This window comes from Macrobrachium nipponense, chromosome 43 (genome assembly GCF_015104395.2).
Source record: "Macrobrachium nipponense isolate FS-2020 chromosome 43, ASM1510439v2, whole genome shotgun sequence".
NCBI classification, from domain to species: Eukaryota; Metazoa; Arthropoda; class Malacostraca; order Decapoda; family Palaemonidae; genus Macrobrachium; species Macrobrachium nipponense.
Window position 1 is genome coordinate 8,165,535 of NC_061104.1, and position 19,147 is coordinate 8,184,681.

Sequence of the window (19,147 nt, forward strand, 5' to 3'; positions counted from 1 at the left end):
TAATTAAAATCAAATTTGTCAAATATTTTTATTTAATTTCATTGTTCTCACTGCTGTGAGGTTTCATGGAAACCCTTTGTCATTGCAGGTGTGATGTGGTGAGAGGGTTTGCCCCGGTGAGTGGTAGGAAAGTATTGATGCTCAAGCGTCTGCCTACTTTACTCAGATAAAAGATTGAAGTTTCATTAACAAAATGACCTACAGGATACTGCCATACGAACTAAAATATTCATGTGAAGTCCTGGTAAAATAAGAGTTGAAGGCAATTTTGATTCCAATAGTCTAAGTCAAAATGGAACGCATCTGTAGTCACTACAAAGTTGATTATTTCAATTGCCGTCCCAATTTTACACAATCAGTTGTCTTGGGTATCTCCACCACAATCATTAAATAAAGCATGGAAAACTACTAGAAAATTAAAGTAAACAGCAGATATTGTACAAAACGGTGATACACATCCCTTAGCCTACAGAGCCCTGGAGGCAGCATAAGGCAGCCCATTGTGTCTGCTGTGAAACAACAGTAACTACCTACATTACTACCACACTATTTACATGAAAGTGAAAAGGAGTGATCTGGCATGGTTGGGGAGTAAGATGAAATCTAGGAAAAAATAATAATAGATGAAGTGCAAGGTCTAAAGATGGAACTGTGAGATAACCTTACAGGTGCATTAAGAAGTAATGGTTTGCTGGACAGCAAAACTGAAGGAAACGGAATGTACAGCACGTAAAGCAAAAGACTGAAAATTTGGCAGAGCTAGAGGCCATAAGACGCTGCAAACACCATTTAGTAATTAGTAATGCTTACAGTGCACATCGAGATGTGCCCTGATGGCGCTGGCCCCTTATGGGGGACAGGTGGTCTTTCTCTTCTTTACTATTTTATTTTACCCCCTCCCATCTTCAGCAATCACCACTCGCTTCATTTCTCAAACTTGCAATAACCCCTTTAATTCGTGTGTCGCCCAGCTTTGTCTTCTATCAAGTTTACTTCCCAGTTTAACAACTTAACCAGCTCCCACCCCGCCTTCCCCCAAAGTACTCTCTAACCTTCACTCATCTATTTTGTTTGCCCCTACGTTTCTCCCTTACTATCCTATTTATTACCTTATCCATTCTTCTGCACACTTATAATTATACATTCATTCTCCTGCAGACTATAACTGTACATTCACTCTCCTGTAGACTATAACTGGACAGTCATTCTCCTGTAGGCTATAACGGTACTTCAAACTATGATATAAGCTATGTGATATACTTTGTATATACATTGCAAAACAAAACACTTTTAACAGGTTAACTTTCGGGCAAAGTCTCATGCAAAATTTTAAAACTTTCTCCACACGTTTAGTTAATATAATTACATCACACTTCACGCTTGATGCACTTGGGCATACAAAAATATATCTGATAAAGAACTGTCAATATAACAAACATTGGTCAAGGCTCTTTTTCCCCCTTTCAGCTCTGTAGTGTCATGATTTGAAGGCCATCATGACTTGACATATATTTTGTTCTTTTTTTTAACACTCGGACATATCGGAATGATCTTGAAATTCCCAGTCTATTTTCGGTTGTCTTTCGTCCCCATTCGGTACATGACGCAGGCTGCTTTTTATTTGTCTGTTGGCGCCGATTGTTTTACCTGGACGAAGCGTTTCAGTTGACATTGTAGTTGCCATAGGACTTTCAACTTGGTCATTTCATCACAATGGTACTGACATTAACTTTTAAATAAACACCTACAAGGTGTCAACCTTGAGCCAAGACATATCAGAAAATGCAATTATCAGAATTTGCAAGTTAACATTTCTCCTTTAATTCGCCCCATCTCCCAAACAAATTTTTGATTGGTCTCGGTTTGGAAAGAACACCTATCAACAATTTTTCCCCGTTAACACGCTAAACTCAATTAACTGCAGCGGCAACTGCCTTTGCATTTCGTTTTTCAAAAATGCTTCGACAGTTTGATGAAGATGATGACTTTTTGCTAGAATAAACTGTTTCTTTGCCTCTCCATCACAGTTCTGTCTTTTCATCTCACGCTTTTGTGTGTTCGTGTTCCTTCGTATTCCATCGGGTGGGTGTAGTTTTTGGAAGGCATATTCTTATACACTATATATAGCCCAGTTATTCCCAGACCATATGTCGTGGGCGATGTTTAAACGTAATTTTGAAGCAGGCTTAAGCCAATCATATTAATTTGTACACTCTTGCGACACATACCGAGGTTCACTTTGTTTAGTTTTATGTACAGCTTCTTACATTTTAGAATTGTCTTTTAGTGTTTTCTCATCAGTATTGTAGCTCCGGCAGACTAGGAGTGTTTTGATAGTACAAAATACATCAACAAAAATAGATGCCGTTTCTTGAAATACAACAAAATCGACACACTAACATACATTGTGGAAAGTTGATTTGTCCACAAACAAGTAACTAGCCATCTTGCCTAAATCTCCCTTGGGGAATCCCCATATTAAATTACGTTCACAATGCAATGGGTGTAAACAAATATGAATATAGGAAATTCTTGATGAAAGACATTGAGCTGTAATGAAAATTAAAAAAAATGAATTAAGTGAAGTGGTGGCTTCTTTTCAGCAAGGCCACGGCTGTTCCCCTTTCAAAACATTTTAAAACCTAAATGGGAACAGTTATCGGTACGGGACGGATAACAATTTAAATGTCTGAAAGATGTAAAACTTAAGCGTACGATGAGATGCTAGACAGACGTTGGTATCTCATTTTAAAAGCCCCTTATTAGTAATTCTAAATGAGTTTACATCTCTTTTTCACCTTATGTCTTTTTGGATGAAACCTGCACTAGAAATGCTCGATATCTTGTATATAGTGCCTCAATGGCTTGGTTGGTTTGGTGTTTGCTTCTCACCTCGGTGGTCGCGGGTTTGATTCCCGGCCATTCCATTGAGGAGTGAGAGATGTGTATTTCTGGAGATAGAAGTTCACTCTCGACGTGGTTCGGAAGTCACGTAAAGCCGTTGGTCCCGTTGCTGAATAACCACTGGTTCCATGCAACGTAAAAACACCATACAAACAAACAATATCTTTATATGTTGGTAGGGTATATATGCTTGGTACTTTCGCCTCATTGTATCTACACACTATGTCTCCACAACCGGGAATTAAACAGATTATAGGAAGACAACATTTTAAATAGTTTTTGACGGGGCTTCTTCCAAGGTTTGTCTGCCACACATATAAATCACATTTTATTATTATAATTATACATACATATATATATATATATATATATATATATATATATATATATATGACTGGTAAAAATGTTCTGTTTCAACAAAATTCCATCTAATAAAAGGAACCCATAAAAACGCCAAGATATAAAGAGAAAATACTATTTTTCAGAGACTGCTGTCTCTCTCTTCAGTCTCTGAAATATAGTATTTTCTCTCTATATTTTGGGGTTTTTTATGGGCCCCTTCTATTATATATATATATATATATATATATATATATATATATATATATATATATATATATATTTATATATATATATATATATATATACATACATATATATATATATGCGCCTATGCACATAATATATTTATATATAACGTTATGTATACACTATACATATTTATATATATTATATATTTAAATACTTAAACATACATAATATATATATATATATATATATATATATATATATAATATATATATATATATATATATAGTCTGTGTTACACCAACCAATTGCTATAATACAAATATATCTATTATGATTGAACTACCAACCCAGTATCTAACAAATGTGAATGGTTATACCAGAGTACTGCAGAGGAGATCAGTAATACTAATACATAAAAACCGATCCTAGAAAACAGATGGTCAACAAAAGCTGGAAAAACCAGATAGATGGAGTACAATATGGCAGGGAAAGTCATGGAAATGGAAGTTCTAGGGACGCGAAGGATAAACATGGAAAAACTGCCAGTCGACAAGACATGAGGGACAAAGCAAAGGACTGAAGGAAAAAAACAATATGTATGTAAACATCTGGAAAAGTCTCATTAGAAACGGCGGCCCCTACTAGTATCAACCAGGAAGAAGGTGATTGGCTAGCAACTTCATCCCTAAATACTTTTTGAAGATCTAACGACTCTATACCCTTTTGTGTCACATCTTCCTCCAACGGGGAAAAGTTAAGTATATCTTAGTTTTTCCAGACCACTGAGCTGATTAACAGCTCTCCTAGGGCTGCCCCGAAGGATTAGATATTTTTACGTAGCTAGGAACTAATTGGTTAGCTAGCAACGGGGAGCTACAGCTTATTGTGGGATCCGAACCACATTATATCGAGAAATGAATTTCTATCACCAGAAATAGATTCCTCTGGTTCCATGTTGGCCGAGCCGATAATTGAACTACGGCCCACCGGATTGGTAGCCGAGCGCGAAATCCACTCGTCCAACGGGGAGTGGCTTACGAGCTATGTATACATAGATAAGCACTTATTGATAGATAGGAAGATATACATACATTATATATACGCATTATATAAATTATATATATACATTATATACACATCAATACATTACACATTATATACACGTAAATGGCTTGGAAATAAAGCCAAAACCAGTCAGCACATACACCCCGCCTCTTATTTTTCACCTGTGGATATGTGTGATAAATGAATCACGCGCTAAAGTGATTATAATCATGTATCTATATACATACACACACACACACACACACACACACACACATATATATATAATATATATATATATATATATAATATATATATAGATATATAATATATATATATATATATATATATAATATATATATATATATATATAAATGTAAATATATATGTACCATCATATATGCATGTGTATATAAGCATATATATGTATGCATTCACAGTTGTACACATACTACATACATACATTCGTGATAATTCTCTTACTAGTACTGACGTGCAAAAGAGGTTTCCTGAGGAAGTATACTACTCTAGACAAAACAGCTGCCAAACACATAATGTGGCGCTGACAACTGGAATCGATAAACAAATAAATAAATAAATAAAAAAGTAAGACTTCTACCGTTGTGATGCTGGTAAAGCTTATGATTGCAACTCGAAAGACACCTGCAAATCCTACTTGAGGGTATTCACAAACACACTAATATTATAGTATTATATATATATATATATATATATATAGATATATATATATATATATATATTATATATAGTATATATAATATATAATGTGTATTTATATGTGATAGTATTTTTCCTTTCGTTTATTTTCATAATTTACAACTGGGTCAACTGGTGGTGGTAAGTCTGGCGTGTTCAGCACACTCATAGGAGAATATGCTCAGTGAATGCCAAGAATATTTATCAACAAAACAAATTGACAGCATCAGCAAATGCCCATTTGCATATATTATCACCTTGAGGAACTTGTCATCACTGTTAACACACGCAGTTGCGCAATGCAGCAAAGAAATGTTGTTGTAAGCCAGAAAGTTTGTCCTTCATTCATTAAATATGAATATGGTAAAATGAGAAACAATACTGTTAGGAACCTATGATGCAAAGAAAGACTCCATTGTGGCTTGTAGATGGTCATGATATTGTACATCACCACGTGTTCATTGAAATCACCTGCGAAGCTTTTGGACGAGTTTACGCGCTCATTTCAGGCTATTAGAGATCTAGCGAACTTCATTTCAAGATTTATCCATAGTTAAAATACAGCTTAAATATTTCCAAAAGCACTCTTCGAGCGGTGTAATAATTAGAGAAGAATTTCTTCACGTTCGCTGGTGGAAGTCAGGCCCAAATGAAAGGAAACGGACGCGCGGGTTCTTTGGACAATGCCTCCGTCACTTTTACTGGCAGCGAAGTGAACGTCCATTGTCTTCCAAAATGTTTCAGTGGGCGGGGTATCTTGGTTAGATGGTCAGATGGATCTCTGATATCGGATGTTTTATCACTTCACAGTTTCTGCACGGTCTGGAGTAACGGCAGTGCTGGGAAACATTACGGGATTCAGTTGTCGTCTGCCGCGATTATTAGCAGCTTCAGTGCCCGGTAGTTAATACAGTGGACGTTGTCTTTCTAAATGGTCTAACAGTTGGATGTCGTTTTGAAAAGTTTTATTCCACTGAAAACCCCTTTCTGGAAACGTCCCCGGTCCACGAGAATCGGTCTAAATGGTACGTAGTACTTTTCATTAAATCTTATGGTTATTAATCAATAATGAAAATAAGGTGGTTCTGCAATAAATATGTCAATACCATTTAATATATACGATAGGAAAATGAGCTTCGGTTGATCGTCTTTTCGTTATCGTTAAAACCAATATCCAGGCGACCATAAAATATGTTAATATTACAAAGTACTTCAGCTGTATTTATGACAGTTTCTAATTAATGTGAAGGTACACCTGAAAAAGAATAATCGGCAACTCCAAAAACTTTTCAAAGCAGACTGGATATTTCGAGTGAAATGTATGGGTATTTAAGGTTTATTTAGAGACAAAGCCAGCAGCTTATTCACAGATGAGCTGCGAGATTAGATGGACATTCAAATAAATCCAGCGTAATGGATCGTCACGAAAATAGTTTGTGCCTAAATTTTTGCAAAGCCTTTCCGTATTTAGCGTGCGAAACTGGTCCGATGTGCAATTTTTGCGGAAGATTTAACTTTATGAAAAATGTCATATGCCTATTTTCCAATTTTTTTAAAATTACAGATCACCTCTCCCTCTCCCTCTCTTTGCCCAAGTTCATATTTCCTGATATTTTCCCACTACGGGCAATGTTGTTACGGAATGGTGCATTTTAACCTTATATATATATATATATATATATATATATATATATATATATATATATATATATATATATACATAAAGGCAAAACCCACGAAGGAAAGTGAAACAATGGAGTAACTGCTGCGAGGCTTTCGACTTGTCATCTGCTTAGTAAATGACAACAAGTCGAAAGGCTTCGCAGCAGTTACTCCACAGTTTCACTTTCCATCTTGGATTTTGCCTTTATTAATATATTCATCACGTTCCAAATTTTCGTGATTCAGTTTATATATATCTGATAAAAAGCCAGATGTTGGCAAATCCCTCACATGACGTCTCACTGACTGATACTATCGTCGTTTCCAAGCATTAGTTGTGGGGCCAGACTGCTCTGAAGCCGGTGGTACTGCATCTATAGACCTGTTCCCATTTAGATTTTGACACATGTCCCAGTGCATATCCACACTTTTTTCTTTTTTTTTTAATCCTGACTTACACGTAACACCTATACTCGGTTTTTTTCCACTGTCCACCCGCCTGTGGTGTTTGTGTATGGTAACACTGCGTCCCGGGCTTAAGATCGTCACATTCAGCTTACATTCAACAATAATAACAATATCCTATTTCGAATATTAACGGTGTAATTCGCATACAGTAGAATATTAAAACGCTTTTCAGTTGCAAATGTACACCCAGATATCCTTTTATTTACCTAAAACTTACACATAGCGTAACTATTTAAAGCCCGGGAAGCAGTGTTACCATGCGAAAACACCACAGGCGGATGGACAAATGGAAAAAAAACACCTTCTATACTGTTTTTTTTTCATCTGTCCATCCGCCTGTGGTGTTTTTGTATGGCAACACTGCGTCCTGGGCTTTAGATAGTTACGCTATTTGTAAGTTTTAGGTAAATAAAAGGATATCTGGGTGTACATTTGCAACTGAAAAGTGTTTTAATAATTTACTGTATGCGAATTACGCCGTTAATATTCGAAATAGGATATTATTATAATCGTTGAATGTAAGCTGAATGTAACTATCTAAAGCCCGGGACGCAGTGTTACCATACAAAAACACCACAGGCGGATGGACAGATGAAAAAAAAAACAGAGTATAGTTATGCTCTGTTCCCCTGGTGAAGATATAAGTGTCGATAACCCATAAACGGTCTTGGTCCTTAGATCAGGAGGGGAAACTTACGTCTAGGAGGTAGGTACAGATCATGGTCAAGGTCTAAAGAATACGAGGTTTTCTCACGGCTGACCTAAAATGGGATCTAATGCGCAGGTAGAGGTCGTGACGTCACGCGGTCTACTCGGTCCTGATTAATCAGTTCGTTTACAAACAAACAAGCGTAGGCCTTGCTTCCGTATATTTGATATTGATAATGTCTGTGATATAATATTAATAATACCATTTATTTCAGCTCAGGGGCATATACTTGTATCTTTCTTGCTATAACTAGTTCCTTGCTGGACGAGTAGTTCTCGCGCTCGGCTGCCAATCCGGTGGTACGAGGTTCGAATCCCGTCTCGGCCAACGCGGAATCAGAGGAATTTATTTCTGGTGATAGAAATTCATTTCTTGATATTGTGTGGTTCGGATCCCACAATAAGCTGTAGGTCCCGTTGCTAGGTGACCAATTGGTTCTTAGCCGCGTAAAAATATCTAATCCTTCGGGCCAGCCCTACAAGAGCTCTTAATCAGCTCAGTGGTCTGGTAAAACTAGATATACTTAACTTGACTAGCTGCGACTGTGACAGTTTTGAGCGATATGCCCAACTCTTGTGCAGTAAAGAGGATCTTTGAAAATAGGGAAAAAATAATAAGGATCTCATTCTTCAGAGATTTCTTATGAATGATGAGTGTATTGTCGCAAAAAGATGGAGTTATGATGAAGGCACATACACTTTATATGAACCTAGACCTTGTAAGACGTATTCATTATTTCGACGAAAAGGAAAGTTACCTAAAGTTACTTTCAAGCAAAAGTATTATTATTATTATTACTAGCAGACATAACGCCCATTATAGTAAGAGTGTCTGTTTTAACGCCAGGAGTCGCTTCGACGGTTACGGTTTTCCACACATAACGCCCATTAGGGGGTCGGGTAGGTAGGATGAAACCCCTTTATAAACCATCTCATGGATCCCCACTATAACCCTGCCAAGTTTCATGCCCATCGGACCAGCCGTTTGGCCGTGATTGAATGACGGACAGACATAACGCCCATTATTGTAAGATTATTATTATCATCATCTTGACATTTTCCTTAAGACGCAGAAATGAAGATGCGAGGGAATGCTTTCATCAAACTTCTGTCTGGAGAGATTATTATCTCGGAAGACTTTCCCCTTCAGAGCATGGAGGACAAGCTCTTCATGAATAACAGGTTAATTGATTTGGGAAATACATTAAAATATGAGTTGTCATTAACATTTTTTAAACGTTTCAAACTCTCTGGCAACTTCCCCAAGTGATTCACCAAGGAAAATTTTGAGAGATCGTAAGTTAAGAAGTTGGACATAACTTACGGTTTCTTGGGAAACTGAAGCAGAATCTAAATAGAAGTTAACGTCCCTATTTGTTGAAGTGTCAGAGAAAATAACAAAAAAAAGGATATTTCAAATGACATTGTATTTTCGAGAAAATTGTTTCATATTTTCCGCGGGACTTTAAAATAAAGTATTTGATATCTAAGTCGAGTAAAAAAACACACACAAAATATAGACCAATTAAATTCACACCTACGCTTTTCGTGGAACAAATATCTCCCCCCAAAAGGAGTTATCATGTAACAATTTTCTAAAACATGTTTTCCTTAAGCAACATTTATGCCAGGATATTGAGGAACCTCAGTTACAAAAAAAAAAAAAAAGTGTGGAATTTTGTGTACAAACATTTTCCTTGCAATGGAAGGATTTCTTTAAGACCTATTTACTATTGAAGTTGACCTTCCCCTGTTTCCTTTCAATAAGAATGCCATGGATCACTTATCTCACGTTTTCATGTCCTTTTTCACGCTCCTGTCTTATTTCTCTTTTGTTTCTTTTGTTGAGGAAGTTCGCGGAAGTTTTATTTTGACGAGGCTGCAGTCTTTTTAAATCGGGGAATTCTGAAAATAGATTCTTTAGCTACATTTCCTGCCTAAAATTGACGAGAGTCGTCACAACATTTTGCACGAGTATTTGTGTGAAAAAATCCTCACGGTTGTTAATGATTAACGCTTCTACTAAATATATTTTTTTCAATAATAATAATGTGGTTCGTGTTTCAAAATCAGCTGACATTTACCCTTGACTATCATGCTTTATATATGCGTTTTGTGAATGGCTGAACAAGAAAAACCCACCTCTATTTCAGTATCAGAACTGACGGCTTTTCCCGATTATTTGTAATGCATTGAAATATTGCATCCTTTAGGCGGGACAAAAACGCGCAAATCATACAATATACCTCGTGTTATAAAGCCACATTAGATATCTATCCACGTTTCAAGTTTATATGTATAAATTTACCTGTCTATACAAGCAATGTGGGAACGGAATATTAACTACACTCTAAAAACAGAAACGAAATGAATTGGGGATTATATCAAGTGAGTGCAATTTTTCACGTCTCATTTTTAGACGAGGAAAATGAATCACAGACCATGAAGTATTTAAGTGAAATAACTCACCCTTTTCTAGTTAATAAAATCAGTACTTACGTAGTTCACTTCAGCTGAACAGGTTGGAAACAAAGATTTGTATCCTCAGACAATGTAGGAATTACTACACTGCTAAACCAATCCGACAATAATAAGGCAACAAACCAATCACTTCGGTGCTTGTTTTCCTCGTATACACATTAAAAATGAACAACTTCCTGATTAACTATTTAATATCACCTCTCAGAAGGGTCGCACAAACCCGCATTAATTCTATACACGGATTATTCATTATTCAAGCAGTCACTCAAACAATTATACATAGCATGACAGAACAGTATGGTCATTGTTATCAATTAAATTATCGTTTAAGACAAATTTAAAATAACCATATTTTGCAGGAAATGGCTACTGAAAGACAATTTTTTTTTATCTAATTCCCCCACCCCCTTAAAAAATTACTAATAATAAATTTATAGTCCATGCCTGAGAGTTCCATAGGCCTGTACTGTATTCCCTTTTTGCAGGTAAAACGCAGACACATTCATTTTAGTTTGTTAACCTAAGAATTACATTTACAAAGATTGATAATCTCAGTAATAGGGCGGCTACTTGCAATTCTTAGCTTAATAATAAATAATATTGCCAAGACCAGGGAGAACATTCTTTATTATAACACGAGCTTTCGAGGTTTAAAACTTCATCATCAGGCTGAAAAATTGACACGGATGAGAATCATTGAAATTACAATATAATTAATTGTCTTAATAAAACACACGCAGATCCCTAATATAGTAGCTTATTTCCCACGTTTCTTGACCCTCGGTCATAGTCACGGACAACTATATTTAAAATTATCGGCCATTAGTGGATCTGAATGAGTATAAGCGAGTAAATAACAATAAAATCTTATCTCAATTTACACTTAATAATGCATAACAAAAATATGGAAATAAAACTATACAAAATCAAATAAGACGATAAGTGAAACCATTAAACACAGTACGTAAAACCGCTAGCGGGAACAAACGCCAGCATTTCAAAGCAGACGCAAGAAACGCGCTAGAATTCATATACAACAGCAAACAAGAGAACGGAAAGTATAGATACCCAAACTACGCAATAAACAAAAGGACAGACGTAGTTAGGTGACTGACCCACAGTTTGATATTAAGACTTTCAAGGAAAAGCAATTCTGCTGATTCTTTTGCCTGACTTGAAATTCTGAAATGGTCATATTTAATCGGACTTACAGTTCTACGCAAGATAAGAATTATATATATATAGATATATATATATATATATATATATATATATATATATATATATATATATATAGATATATATCGGGAGGTTATTACATCATTATAGTTTTATTTTTTGTAACGAATAAATGCACCAAGCGCAGAAGATTCCCGTATCTTATTATTATTATTATTATTATTATTATTATTATTATTATTATTATTATTATTATTATTATTATTGTTATTATTATTATTATTATTATTATTATTATTATTATCTACAATAGTATTATTATTATTATTATTATTATTATTATTATTATTATTATTATTATTATTATTATTATTATTTTTTTTTTTTTTTTTTTTTTTTTTTTTTTTTTTTTTACTCTATCACAGTCCTCCAATTCGACTGGGTGGTATTTTATAGTGTGGGGTTCCGGGTTGCATCCTGCCTCCTTAGGAGTCCATCACTTTTCTTACTATGTGTGCCGTTTCTAGGATCACACTCTTCTGCATGAGTCCTGGAGCTACTTCAGCCTCTAGTTTTCTAGATTCCTTTTCAGGGATCTTGGGATCGTGCCTAGTGCTCCTATGATTATGGGTACGATTTCCACTGGCATATCCCATATCCTTCTTATTTCTATTTTCAGATCTTGATACTTATCCATTTTTTCCCTCTCTTTCTCTTCAACTCTGGTGTCCCATGGTATTGCGACATCAATGAGTGATACTTTCTTCTTGACTTTGTCAATCAACGTCACGTCTGGTCTGTTTGCACGTATCACCCTATCTGTTCTGATACCATAGTCCCAGAGGATCTTTGCGTGATCGTTTTCTATCACTCCCTCAGGTTGGTGCTCGTACCACTTATTACTGTAAGGTAGCTGATGTTTCTTGCACAGGCTCCAGTGGAGGGCTTTTGCCACTGAATCATGCCTCTTTTTGTACTGGTTCTGTGCAAGTGCCGGGCATTCGCTTGCTATGTGGTTTATGGTTTCATTTTTCGTATTGCACTTCCTACATATGGAGAGATGTTATTTCCATCTATCGTTCTTTGAATATATCTGGTTCTTAGGGCCTGATCTTGTGCCGCTGTTATCATTCCTTCAGTTTCCTTCTTTAGCTCTCCCCTCTGTAGCCATTGCCAATTGTCATCGCTGGCTAGTTCTTTAGTCTGTCTCATGTATTGTCCGTGCATTGGTTTGTTGTGCCAGTTCTCTGTTCTGTCTGTCTTTCTCCTGTCTCTGTATATTTCTGGGTCTTCGTCTACTTTTATTAGTCCTTCTTCCCATGCATTATTATTATTATTATTATTATTATTATTATTATTATTATTATTATTATTATTATTATTATTATCTACAATAGTACTCCAGTAAATGACCTTTTTCAAATACACAAATTATAATTGTAGTTTGAAACTCTCAACTACATAATCTTCGGTTTTTGTACACGTTTTCTCAGAAACCTAAAAGAAATCTATGAGGAGTTCTCTTTTGTAGATGTGTGGTAACAGCTTGTATTTACGGTGAAAAGGGATAAGAAAGATTTTCTTGTAGCTTAATTTGTCTTCCCTGTATTGTAGATTATACGTCTTGATCTTTGAAAAACTCCCGGTTGAAAATGTTTATAGTAAGTTAGGTAAAATTGAAGTGAAAGTATTTTTTTGTCGTCATAACGAGCATTACAATTCCTATGGGCCTGGAGGACGATTATTTTCGGTGGAAGTTATATACGATTTTACTTGTGAACTTTGGTGAAAAAAAATAGTATATATATCTAGAAATACGATGACTTGCGATCAATAGCACCTCATATTAAAGGAACTTAAAACACAAGGTTACTGGGCACTCGTGTATAAAAAAAGATTTAAGCTTATTACTTTTGTACTCTACATTGAATTTTATCCGTAGCATCCAGGGACATGTTTCACTGAATTCTATATTACGTTTCCTGGTCCATTTTCAAGTTCTTTGGATCTGACGAAGGTCTCAGGACCTGATTATTTTAGTTCGTAATCTACGTGATCATGAAGTCGATGTTTGAACCGTCCACAGGCATGATTCGGAGAAATGCAATATCCTTAATACCTGATTCATTTTTAGAACATTACTATGACCCTCCAAAGTCGTTAAAATCTATTCATTATTAGCTCACTAACTGTGTGCTTATTCATTCATCTTCTGGAACCTTCAAAGCCAAGTTTCGATACAAATTATGTACTTATTTCCCAGTACATCTGCAAGACCTATGGATCTTGTAAGTCCTCTGGGTGCAGTGAGCATGTCCCCTAATTGTGCCCATGGGAATTTACCGTTAGGAATCAGTAAAACAATTTAAATTGATTAACCTACTCAAGGCAGGTGATTTCAAGCTAAAGTGTGTTATCTGATCTCAACGGATGTCTGTATGTGTCAAATTGATATAAACTTTCATTACCCTTCTTGGTGAGTGAATGGCGGTATTATCAGAATTTGATTCTCGTGTTTGTGAGATTGAGACTGAATGCTTAGAAATGGCAAAGGTGATGATTTCCTTATATTACATTTCAGGATATTATGATTCTTAAACAGGAAATTTATCAAAAAAGTTATGGAACTCTAAGGAAGTTGAGAAAAGAGAATACTATGCGGATAATATGCGGTAACTGTAACATTTACTTGAATTTCACTATATGCAAAATTGTAATATTTTCTCGTCATAACTATTTATGTTTGAATATATTATCTCCTCTTGCCAGCATGTAATATATTTTACTTTCGTATGAAAGTGTTTACAAATCGTTGTTTAATCTCCTGTTATCAGTGCTTGCACTTCGTACTTACGTCTGCTGTTGACAATGTCACAGTTTCTCTCCCTTTTGACAGCGTCTGCGTGTCGTTTCCTGTTGTGATTACGAGTCACTGATTCGTTTTATTGTTTCATCGGAGATCGCTTTGACTCAGTGCATGACAAGGATACTGTTGTAGACTTCCATCTTTCCGTAGTCACTGAGCTAATATCTGAAGTCTGGATCCTAATATATCTGAAACACTAAGGTTCAGTTATGCCTTCTTCGACCCTCATTAGATGTCACACTAAAGCTCTTATTTCATTCCTGTTTTAGTTTTCTGTAAAAGAAAACTATTGAGATGGTTTTGCCTGTCCATCCACACTTCTTCTCTTCGCCCTCAGATCTTAAAAACTGCAAGAGGGCTGCAAATTGGTATGTTGATCATCCTCCCTCCAATCATCAAACATACCAAATTGCAGCCGTCTAGCCTCAGTTTAACTACACAGACCACCCCCGGGCCGTGGTTGTTTCATGGGCCACGGCTGAGAGTTTCATACAGCATTATACGCTGTACAGAAAACTGATTGCGTCGAAGTTTCTTCGGCGCAGTTTTTACTTGTTTACAAGAATGAAAGGGGTCTCATAAATGCAGCTTTTTCGTTTGTGTTTTGCATTCTTTGTTCCACTGATATTTCTAAATGGTTTTAAAACCTTTCTTTATATTGCAAATACAGTATATTTTAATTCTATAAAGTACGACTGTTTCAAGCTCTTGCTTTTACCGACAATCTTCTGGTGTTCCACCACATCCTCGCTGCCTCATTTCCCCTCTCTGAAATTGCTCCTTATGACTTGGAACTCCTCGTATCTTCAGTTATTCAGCCACGCCCCTTAAATTAACTCTTGTTATAGCACAGGCGAGTTACTTGCCATCACCCAAATTCCGCTCTTATACTCGACCTTTCATTTACGTCCTTTTGTCCGTTTTCTACATTGTTCTGTGCCCGGTAAATCTATTGTATAACACAGAAATGAAAGGACACAAGAAATGGGGTGAAGGTATGGTTCCTATTGTGAGAGATAAGATCTAAAAGATAACGGACTATATACGTAATATTGTGCTGGTCTCTCTCTTATGTCAAGATCCGGCTACGAAGATTGTCCGACTTGAAACCACAACATTACTGACTCTGTGAACTTGCCCTTCCAATGCTCAAGGAATTATGGCGTACATGCACGTTTGGGCTCGTGCGCACGTACATTGACCCCCGCACGTACGAAGCCGTGCATCAACTTACGTGCACACAGTCACGCACAGGCGAGGCATAGTCATGTTATCCGTGTTAGCAGAACGATGCGAGATGCGAGTGAACGTGTTGAAGACATATAATGGCCTCCGTGTCTGAGTCACTGGGATCATTCAGGTGCCTGAAGGGTCGTCTACACCTTCATTCCTCTTCCTCCTGCTTGTCTTCTTTGTCTTCTTTTTCCTCTTCTCTTCTGGAGGAGGAGGATCTCTCTCTCTCTCTCTCTCTCTCTCTCTCTCTCTCTCTCTCGTTGGAGAAGTTGGACTTCTAAAGGTATTCCCAGTAACTGATTAATCAAAAGGAAAAATTTATTTCAATTTGGGATATAAAATTCTTATAAATGTCAGGTTTTTTTTACACAAAATTTACATATTTACAGAAGGAAAATAGCCTCCATCAACAATTTATAAAAAGAATCAGTTTCTGTAAAATAAAAAAAATAAATAAATAAATACAATAAAAACAGGTTAGAATGGATTACCGAGGTAACTAAGTCTTGATGCCAGATGCCCGAGTGCTTTAAAAGGAAGAAATTGACATTTTAAATTCTGTTCTTTACGGCATTTCATGCTTAAGATTCATGAAGCAAATTTATTTTTCAATTTATGCGGAGGAAGCGATTCATTTTTTTTTTTTCAATTGAATCGTGGAGTGAAACAATTATCATTATTATCATGAATAAATAGTTAATCCATGTGACTGAGCAAAAGGAGGTTTTGATGTTTACGGGATCATATGTTTGATATTTCTGAATAACTTTTATTTCTAATTTTAAGCGAAGGAAATTATTTATGTCTTTTTGTAATTCACTCTTAGACTAAAACGATGATTATTATTATATCATTATAAATAAATAGTTAATTCAGATGAATGATGAGAAGGAGTTTGGTGAAGAAGATCAGAACTTTGACGTAGAAGGAAAAAAAAAGACAGACTGGACGTTGGTTTGAATAAACCGGTGATTACTAATCTCCGCTTTGAGTAAATTAGGATACGCGGGCTTGGCCAACAACGGTAGGACGCCTTCCCATCTCATCTTTTTCTAAACCACGAAAAGGGAAGACACTCTCTTTGCTTTATTCTACAAATCTTATCAAATAATTTTTTATATAAAAAATTGTCATTTTAAAAGAGGGTATATATTCTCATGTTAAACTCATATTATTATTGTTATTGACAATTAAAGGTCACAGTATTTTAACACTACTGTGGCTTTTAATTGTCAATATTATAGCCTCGTTACGGAGGTTCCTGAGTTCATTATTGTTATTATTATTATTATTATTGGAGTAACAAATCCACACATATTCAAAGATAAATGTACAGGAAGCTTTCTTTACAGATTCATTTTTGTATGATATATTTACATATACATAACAGTGGATTTGTTTCTCCATTTCAAAACTACTACTACTACTACTACTACTACTACTACTACTACTACTACTACTACTACTACTACTACTACTATTATTATTATTATTATTATTATTATTATTATTATTATTATTATTATTATGTTAGCTGTTTCCAAGGCATATAATTCGTATAGAGTCTTCTCTATTCGTCTTGCAATCTTCTTTTCATCAGGAAGCACCTGGTATATTAAGTTATTATTATTATATTATTGTTATTATCATTATAAAAATCCACAATTATAAAGTAAACTATATTATTATGTAAAATAAACAAGCAAAGACATTCGAACACCTGAACGGTGTGGTGTTCGAAAGTCTTTGCTTTTCTACTTTACGTAGTAATATAGTAGACAATAGAATTGTGGATTTTTATTACACCACTCGTTTTTCACAAGATTATTATTATTATATTATTATTATTATTATTATTATTATTATTACGTAACGATCATGATGGCCATAAAATTGTATATCAAGCTTTTTTGGAACATACAACATTATATGATATAAAAGAACAGGGGAAAAAAGAGAAAAGAATTTGAATGTCGTAGAAAACAAACAACAACAATGAAATTTTTCGTCATCATTGAATAATTCCCAAAACTATATTCATTACAGAATGAGTCAAGTTATACGTATCAAAACAACGGCATACAGTGTAAAACAAACCAATAAGTTCGTAATCAGGGCAGCCCAAGGCTTAGGTTGATTGGATATTTGATTAAACCAGTTGATTAACTCCTCGAATCCTTTAGTCAATTATGCAAAACATAATTAATAGGAAATGTCTTGGGACCTTTCCATCCAAAGCAAACCAGGTATATTTTCAGAATGCTAATTATTATTATTATTATTATTATTATTATTATTATTATTATTATTATTATTATTATTATTATTATTATTATTATTCATAAGATGAAGCCTATTCATATGGAACAAGCCAATACAGGGGCCACTTACTTGAAATTCAAGCTTCCAAAGAATATGGTGTTCATTAGGAACCAAGAGAAAGTAAAGGAAAATAAAGAAAGAAGAGATCTCACTTATTAAAATTGAAAAAAATAAATTAATAAGTGTAAAAAGAATGTATTAGTCCAAATCCGACTGATTAGATTCATTTAGAAAACACATGCTCTGTATTTTCAGATATCTTTATGTTATTTCATCACTTACTACCACCCTACGTTTCTGAAAAATGCTACAATCTTTAAATGAAAAAGGAAATGTTTTTAAAGACAAGAGAAACTATTTGTATCTTATAGGATTATAGATATCGGAAGAGGATGGTTCCTCCGACCCGCCAGAAGTGATCTTACATCTTTCAGAATAGCGCCTCAGTGGCGTGGTTGGCATGGTCTTTGCCTGCCACATCGGTGGCCACGAGTTCGATTCTCGTGCATTCCACTGAGGGGTCAGAGACGTGTATTTCTGGTGATAGAAGTTCACTCTCGACGTGGTTCGGAAGTCACGTAAAGCCGTTGGTCCCGCTGTTGAATAACCACTGGTTCCATGCAACGTAAAGACACCACACAAACAAACAAACATCTTTCAGAATAATGATGTACTCAGCTAGGTCACAAAATTAAGACAGAAGCAGTAAATACTAGATGATGAGACAATGCACAATGTCGTGGGAAAGTCCGGCTAAGTCGCTTGCCATTGTGACTTTTGATCACCATCCAGACCAAATCAGTCAGTCGTACGTCGTGAACGACTTCTCAACAGATTATTGCATTTCTTTTTGTTCATTAATTTAGTATTACAAATGAACAAGTAGCAAATGCTCCGAAGTGTACTCGGCCCAATCGAGTTTTCTGTGCAGCGTGTAATGGCTGTATGAAACTCTCACCCACGGCCCATGAAACTCTCAGCAGCGGCCCATGAAACTTTCAGCCACGACCCGGTGGTGGCCTATGTTATTGG

General features: G+C 35.5%; 1 protein-coding gene across 2 annotated transcripts in view; it reads left to right on the plus strand.

Moving 5' to 3' along the window:
• The first annotated feature begins 6,017 nt into the window (after window positions 1–6,017).
• Window positions 6,018–19,147, plus strand: part of LOC135213514 (uncharacterized) — a 79,732-nt gene continuing 66,602 nt past the window's right edge. For both annotated transcript variants that reach the window (XM_064247423.1, XM_064247425.1), the window contains exon 1: window positions 6,018–6,221. The gene's annotated coding sequence lies outside the window, so the exon portion shown is untranslated. The remainder of the gene's footprint in view (window positions 6,222–19,147) is intronic.